Source organism: Thalassophryne amazonica, chromosome 11 (assembly GCF_902500255.1).
Source record: "Thalassophryne amazonica chromosome 11, fThaAma1.1, whole genome shotgun sequence".
Classification (NCBI taxonomy): domain Eukaryota; kingdom Metazoa; phylum Chordata; class Actinopteri; order Batrachoidiformes; family Batrachoididae; genus Thalassophryne; species Thalassophryne amazonica.
The window spans coordinates 53,750,861-53,759,412 of NC_047113.1; the positions used below are offsets into that span (position 1 = coordinate 53,750,861).

General features: G+C 44.3%; 1 protein-coding gene across 2 annotated transcripts in view; it reads right to left on the reverse strand.

The window, feature by feature from the left end:
- Positions 1 to 7,137, reverse strand: part of drp2 (dystrophin related protein 2) — a 437,530-nt gene extending 430,393 nt beyond the window's left edge. The window contains exon 1 of one of the 2 annotated variants that reach the window (XM_034181709.1): positions 7,051 to 7,137. The gene's annotated coding sequence lies outside the window, so the exon portion shown is untranslated. The remainder of the gene's footprint in view (positions 1 to 7,050) is intronic. The other variant, XM_034181707.1, reaches the window with a different exon arrangement.
- Between the last annotated feature and the right edge of the window lie 1,415 nt (positions 7,138 to 8,552).

An 8,552-nucleotide genomic window follows, 5' to 3' on the forward strand; every position in this document is an offset into this window, starting at 1 on the left:
TCCATCTGCATCAGACACTCAAAGCACTTTACAAATCTGTTCCCCCAGGTAACATTGGTAAAGAAAGAGCAAATGTCTTCAGGTTCACAGGAGTGATTGTCCATCACGAGTGGGAAAGTTGACCAAAACATGAGATGATTAGTTACTGTCTGTTCTAGATACAGGGGGGAACAGATTATTTCAGAGCAAAAAAAATCAGGCTGAAATATTCTGTTACCCCAGATAACTATGCTAAGGAAAGAGCAAATGTCTTCAAACTCACAGGAGTGAATGTCCATAATGAGAGGAATAAAATATCTAAAACACAATATCATCAGGAATTGTTTGTCCTTGATACAGAGGGGAACAGATGATTTCAGAGTGAGAAAGTCAGGCTGAAATATTCTATACCTCAAGGTAACTTTGGTAAAGGCCCCTTCACACATAGTGCGAAGTTTGGTCGAACTGCGCACGAAGTGCGCATGAAGCAGGAATCATGTGCAAAACGTGTAAAATTGTCCCTGCCTCGAACACCTCATATGCCTGTTGCTACAACTATTGCGCCCACCAGCGGCTGAAAGACAGAGTGTGCGCTGTGTGAACCCATCGATCCCTCTCGCGGCAGGTGTCAGCCAAATTCCAGCTGACACACACGAACATCTAACACCGCTCATTTAGCACTTAGAAAATGTGTGGCCATTCGCACTCTTGGCATGACAACAGTCTGCAGACAATCACTGCCGTGCTGGTAATGAAATTTGTCTAAGTTCCCCATGAGTGTGGCTTTGGTCTGTGCGCTGAACTGACAGGAGGTGTGGAAGAAGCTGTGGACATCTGTCGTTCTGGACATCCCAGCTGAACAACATGTACTGTGTTTGGACAGAAATGGACTAACAACTGCCCACTGTGATACGCGTGTGTCTGCTGTCATCACGTGGACATAAATAAAAACATATACCACTGTGGCGATATATGCTGTGGACTGCAGTGTGCGTGCACTCCCTCACTGCAGGCCATTGACAGGCTGCCCCCAGGCTGAAACGGGCCATTAGATCAGAACACGCAGCAGGCGATCTGACTTTCACATCACCCAGGTGAGCTCTGTTCCATATGACGCGGTGTCAGTTCTGACACACCGTACACAAGACACACGTGTCGGGCAGGACACAAGAAGAGCGAACTGCTTCATATTCATGTCATTTCATGACTGTGACCATGGGTCATCTACAGATGAATAGACGGATCATGTTTGTATTGCCCGCTTGATAAGAGGGATTCAATAGAAAATGCTGTGTTTTTTTATGGTGTATAGTTTTTGTTTTTTTTTAATACGTCCATCTCTTTGTTGATTTCAGGCATTTTCCCGCACTGTTTACAGGCCAGCGATGGTAGCTTAGCTGTAAAGTTTCGGGCTGGTAATTAGTAAAGTGTAGGTATGAATCCCATGGGTGATATGTTTTTTATTGTTTGTTTGTTTGTTTGTTTTTAATTATTATTCCACATCAGCGGCGCGACGTGGTTCCACAGGTACCAGCCGGTTTTTATTTTTTATTTATTCCCTGTCAGCGGCACGACGTGGTTCCACATCAACGGCGCAATGTGGTTCCACAGGTACCAGCTGGTTTTTATTTTTTATTTATCAGCGGCGCAACCTTGATTTTTCATGTCCGGCACACAGAGCTTCCAGCCATTTCTATCAGTAATAAAAAATAAATAAAAACCATACACTCTAAAAACTGTAACTGTGCTCAATCCATTATTTGTCCATATCGAGTCAATGAAAAAGTGTGAAATCTGATCTTGGTAAATATATCAGTTTACTGTCATTTCTGGACTATAAGCCTCTACTTTTTTCACAGGCTTTGAACACTGCGGCTTTAATGATGTGGCTAATTTATGGATTTTTACATGTTTTATCATAATTCCAAATATGTCAATTGATGCTGTCAACTGATTTCCTGAAAGCTGCGGCTCTCATGCGGTGTAAATTCATACACAGTGTAAATATAAGGTCTTACCTGTTCGTTTTAGTGAAAAAAAGTCCCTGTCTGGTGCTTTGCGCCATCAGATCAGTTAGCGGAGCGGAGCCTTCTCCCCCCACCCTTCCAAACCGGTTTTCGCGCACCAAGTCAAAAAAGTCACAGCACCTCATTAACGTCTCATTTACCACAGACTCCATCCGATCAAAAGCTCCAGTATGTTCAAAACAGCGCTGCCGGGATCCTGATGAGGGTGCGGAAACATGAGCACATCAACCCCATCCTCCACACCCTCCACTGGCTCCCTGTTCACCTCCGTATAGAATACAAGATCCTTCTGCACACCCATCACTGTCTGCACGGTGCAGCCCCCACTTACCTCACTGAACTGCTCACACCACAAACATCAACCCGGACCCGGTCAGGCCAACAGCTCTGTTTGTTCCCGCCCAGGACAGGGCTTAAAACTATGGGCGACAGAGCCTTTGAAGCCGCAGCTCCCCGTCTGTGGAATGCTCTCCTGGACCACCTCAGGGCTCCACAGATGGTGGATGCTTTTAAGAAAGGACTTAAAACCTTCCTTTTTAGAAAAGCATATATAGACTAAATGCTGTTCGCTATTTTTTTACTTTTTATACACTGTTTTAAATTGTTGAAATTGCTGTATTTTGTTGTTTTATCTGTTTTCTCTGTTTGCCCTTGTAGCACTTTGAGGTTTGGTATCAAACAAAAAGTGCATTAGAAATAAAATGTATTATTATTATTATGATCCTGGCTGCATGCAATGAAAGTTAGAAAAGGAAAAAGTTAAAATTACTCACTTCGCCGTGTGGAGCAGAGACACCGTGCGCGCGCGTCAATATTTACATGTTACACTTCAGGGGAAAAAAGCATTTCAGGTACATATTTAATTAAAAGTTAAAAAATCTGGACTTCCGCTTCCGGTCGTATGGAGCAAGCAGCGCAAAAGACCAGCTCCTCGCAAAACTGATAAAAACTAAAATTTCCAGACCAGATATCGTCAAACGAAGTAAGCCATAACACTACTGAAGCGAAAATGACTCCCAGGAAAAACAGGCAGTATACCCAGACGACTCTGGAAGTTGAGTCACACACCTCCACCAGAGGAAAAGCCGAGCCGGCTAAAGCTAACCCTAATGCTGAGGACCTGTGCAGATGAGCTCTGTGAGGTCCTCAGCCACATCTTCAACATGAGCCTCAGCCTGGGGGTGGTCCCCACCCTGTGGAAGACCTCCTGTGTGGTCCTGGTTCCCAAAACACAGCACGCCAAGGAACCGGCCCACTACAGACCAGTTGCCCTGACCTCCCACCTCATGAAGACCATGAAACGGCTTGTCCTGTCTCACCTCCGCACCGTGGTGAGCGACACCATGGACCCACTGCAGTTCGCCTACAGGCCCAACATCGGGGTAGATGACGCTGTCACCTACCTACTGCAGCGAGTGCTCACCCACCTGGAGACTGGCGGGAGCGCTGTGAGTGTCATGTTCTTTGATTCTCCAGCACTTTCAACACCATCAGACCGGCGCTGCTGCGGGGGAAGCTGGAGGACACAGGTGTGGATGGACACCTCGCTGCCTGGACCATTGACTACCTCACTGACCGCCCGCAGTATGTGTGGCTGCGCGGCTGTCTTTCGCCTTTCCTCTTCACCCTCTACACCTCGGACTTCACATACAACACAGACAGCTGCCACCTCCAGAAGTTCTCTGATGGCTCCGCCATTGTGGGTCATGTGTCTGAGGGGAACGAGCTGGAGTACAGGTCAGTCATCACAGACTTCATGGACTGGTGTGAGTGCAACCACTTTTGTCTCAACACCAGTAAGACGAAGGAGATGGTGATCGACTTCAGGAGGAAACCACCACCTCACCAACCGGTGAACATCCAGGGGGAGGACATAGAGACTGTGGGCAGTTTCAAATACCTGGGTGTTCACCTCAACAACAAACTGGACTGGACTCACAACACTGACGCCCTGTACAAAAAAGGCCAGAGTCACCTCCACCTCCCAAGGAGACTAAGATCCTTTGGAGTGAGAAGGCCTCTGCTTAAGACCTTCTATGACTCTGTTGTAGCCTCTGCTCTCCTCTGTGCTGTCATCTGTTGGGCCCTGGGCAGCACAGAGCAGGAGAGAAAGAGACTGAATAAGCTGGTCAGGAAGTCCAGCTCTGTCCTGGGCTGTCCTCTGGACTCTCTGGAGGAGGTGGCTGAGAGGAGGGTGTTTGCCAAGTTCAAATCCATCATGAACAACTCCTCTCACCCTCTGCACCGGACTGTAGTGGAGCTGACCAGCTTGTTCAGTGACAGACTGAGGCACCCTCAGTGCAGGAAGGAACGATACCGCAAGTTGTGTATGTATATGTGTATGCATATATATATATATATATATATATATATATATATATATATATATATATATATATATATATATACGAGGTCTGTCAATAAAGTATAGGTCCTTTTTATTTTTTTCAAAAATTATATGGATTTCATTCATATGTTTTTACATCAGACATGCTTGAACCCTCGTGCGCATGCGTGAGTTTTTCCACGCCTGTCGGTGACGTCATTCGCCTGTGAGCACGCCTTGTGGGAGGAGTCGTCCAGTCCAAGACGTGCAAACAGATTGTCGTGCCGCCACTGGAAAAACACCTCCGTGTTGATAATCATTTGTAAAATCCAGGCGGCTTTTGATGGCTTTCAGTGGAGTGAGTATCTGAGAAATTGTTTAACAGCTGGGCATGTTCCAACTTGTCCTTAAGGTTTCCAACGGAGGTGTTTTTCCAGTGGCGGCGCACGTCTTTCATTAAAAAAATCTCCTTTAACAGTGGAATATCTGGATAAAATGCTGAAACCGACTTCTTCTGAAACTTCTCTGTTCTCTCACGACGTCCCGGGTCAACAGAGGCTTAAATGTGGAGGTTTTCAGCTTGAAACAGGCTGACGATGGCACCTGGGAGCGCTGCGCGACGTCCCGCACTGTGGGAAGTCCTTAAAGCCACAGTATCACCTCAAAATCATCAGCCGTTAAAATTTTCACCGAAAACCAGCTGAATTTTTTGAACCGTGTCCACTTCGATGTGCCTCACAGGTTTTGAAAAAATTTTGATCAAACAAAGCGCCAGTCTCTCAGCAACTTCTCAGACAAAGGAATTCCGACGAGGGGCTGGACGACTCCTCCCACAAGGCGTGCTCACAGGCAAATGATGTCACCGACAGGCGTGGAAAAACTCACGCATGTGCATGAGGGTTCAAGCATGTCTGATGTAAAACATATGAATGAAATCCATATAGTTTTTGAAAAAATAAAAAGGACCTATACTTTATTGACAGACCTCGTATATATATGCACGTATGTGTGTATATATATATATATATATATATATATATATATATATATCTTTTTATTTTATGCAAAAAATATATGGATTTGATTCATATGTTTTTACGTCAGCCAAGCTTGAACCTTCGTGCGCATGCGTGAGTTTTTTCACGCCTGTCGGTTGCATCATTCGCCTGTGGGCAGGCTTTGAGTGAGCACTGGTCCACCCCCCTCGTCGGATTTTTATTGTCATGGAAATGGCTGAATGATTTGGACTTTGCTCCATCAGAATTTTTTCAGAAACTGTTAGAGACAGGCAGCTGGAAACCATTTGGAAAATTCATTTGGCTTTCAGTGAAACATTTTTGGGCTTCACAGAGATTAAAGAGTGTTACTACCGCTTTAAGGATGGTCCACAATAGCACACGGCGCGCCGCGCTCCGAGCCGCGATCGACAGGCAGAAACGACCATTTCATTTCTAAACGGATGGCTGTATGGCTCTGGTACCATCGTGTGCAATTTCTCTGGTTATCACAAGAGCTGAACATCAGCCATTTTCCGGCAGATTTCACTTTTAACAAGAGATTTTGTCATGGAAAGCCACGCGGAGGCTTCGCGCGTCATGACGGAGTCGCTGATGGAGCGAGACAAAGAACACCTCCGCTTTGGAGTGTCAGAGGACAAGTTTGGACATGCCTATCTCGGCTTTCAGTGGCTTACCAGTCGAGTGAGTATAAGAGAAATTGTGGAGAGCTGGACATGTCCCAACTTGTCCTTGGGCCTGAAAACAGGTTGGTCTTATTTTTCTACTCAGGTTTGAACTTTGAGAGTGTTTACACACGAGAGAAAAGTGAGAAAATGTTCATGCCTGATTGAGAAAAGTGTATAAAGTGTGTAGTGAGGGGTTTTACAGCTTTAAAACGTCTATAATAATTGTAAAAAATAACGCTGGCCACTTCACGGATCCAGGATCACCCTGGAGGGGCCAGCTTTAGAGGACTTTGATCCACATCCTGCTGTGGACCGTTGGTTGAATGTAACTAAGCGTAGCAAGTGACCTGAGTATAAAAAGTGGGACTGGGATGTTATGTGTGTGTGATGGTTTAAAATAATATAAGAAATACACAGCAAAAAGTAATGAAATGGACAAAAGCAATGATGTAAATAACGATAGAAAAGGAAGTAAAAAACAATGAAATAAATACAACAATAGAATCATATAAAATGTGCATGTGTGTGTGGAAAAGGTACTCTCTGTACAGTATGTGTCTTTGCGTTAATAATAAAATTGTATCAAGAAATTTCACAGTGCTCCTAAATTTTTATCTGTGCTCCTAAATTTTTTCATTTAGGAGCACCTATGCTCCTAGTGAAAAAGCTAAGCATACAGTCCTGATTCACGAAGAAAATGTATATCCAGTGGGTAAACAGGCCCTGTAGAAATTTAAAAACACCAGCAATACATGTGACACAAACAGAGTCACTGTAAAAAATGATCCCAGCTGAGCTGTGCTTGGAAATACTTCACAGAAGCAAGCCTTTCATGCACACGCACATGCACAGATGAAGCCTAAACATGCAAGTAAGCAGAAACAAGATGCTGTGCCTCTATCACTTTGTAGCTACTGTAATGCAAATACGCAAACGTAGAAAGTACCTCACTCTTAACAGCTCAGCCAGTCAGCACCATCGGAGTTACAAATAGGCACATTATTCAATCAGGTGTCAGCCCGCAGGAAGTGCACCTTTATCAGCGGGAGCAGGGAGCCGTCGCCGCTGCTCCCCCGCCATTTTCCTGTCCCGTGCTGAGCTGAGCTGCAGTTGTTTTCTTCACAGTCAAAGCCTCTCTACCTCCTTCATTTTCTGGATGGAATTTGAAGATAATGCATAGAAAGAAAAAGTAAAAAAGAAAATGAAGACGCATGAAGACCTCCATCACATTCATTCATTTTCTAAAACCATTTATCCAAAGTGAGTAGCACGAGGTTGTAGGTGGGGTTCACCCCGGACAGGTTGACAGTCCATTGCAGGGCCATATAGAGACAAACACATTTGCACACATCTACGGTCAATTTAGTCAGGAGTTCACCTAACCTGCATGTTTTAGGAAGCAGGAGAAAGCCAGAGCGCCCAAAGGGAACTCATGCAAACTGGATTGCCCTTCACTTTCTCAAGGGTACAATTGCTCATTTAAAGGAGTCATTTAAAGGAGTCGTACCTGCAAAATGAGGTCATATCTGCTTTTTATTATTATACGATCGTATATGTTATAGTTTAACAACCTCAACGTCCAAGAATTTTTTTCTGTGCACATATAGAAAATCTCCTGCTGCATGCACATTTTAGACCAAAAACAGTTTGTTTAAGGCAGCACAGTGGATTAACGCTTATCAGTGTTGTGGTCTGTCAATGGTTGTGTAATGTGTCTTGTGTGTTGGTGTGGCGTCCTGTGCTCAGCACTTCTCGGGATATTACGCATTGCCAAGGTCAGAAGAATAAAAATCAGCTGTATTACTTTGTCACTGTATATAGACCTCCTGGCCCATATTCTAAATTCTTAGATGAATTTAGTGTGTTCATCTCTAACCTGTCAACGAGTGCAGATAACATTATGATCATTGGTGACACTAACATTCATATAAATAAGCCTTCTGATCCCTTCTGCAAATCATTTATGGAAATTGTGGATGCATTAGGATTTCGGCAATACATTCAGGACTCGATGCACATTAGTGGAAATACCCTGGATTTGGTTCTGCTGTACTGCTGTCACGAATATTGACATCATGCTTCTTACATCAGTGGTCTCTGATCACTCACTTATTAAGTTTACAGTTTCGCTGCCGTGTTTTGTGGAACAACAACCTTATTTATCACTACAGCGATGCATCAACTCCTCAACTAAGACTGAACTCGAAGCTAGACTGCCTCTGATGTCTTAGCTTCACATTTGGCAAATACCCAATCAGTAGACAGTCTTGTGGATAGTTTAAACTCAGTGCTCAAAACTACACTTGACGTGATTGCGCCACCTTTGTTAAAATTGCCTTTGTTAAAATTGCCCCCCCAAACACAGTCACCTTGGTTCAACGATTACCTGCGTGACCTCAAGCATAAGGCTATTGGTGTAGAACAGAAATGAGGTAGTTCAATATTAGAAGTATTCCACCATGCGTGGCGTGATGCTAAGCATGCATTACTGGCTACAAAGCAGACCTACTACTCTGATTTGATCAACAAAAACAAG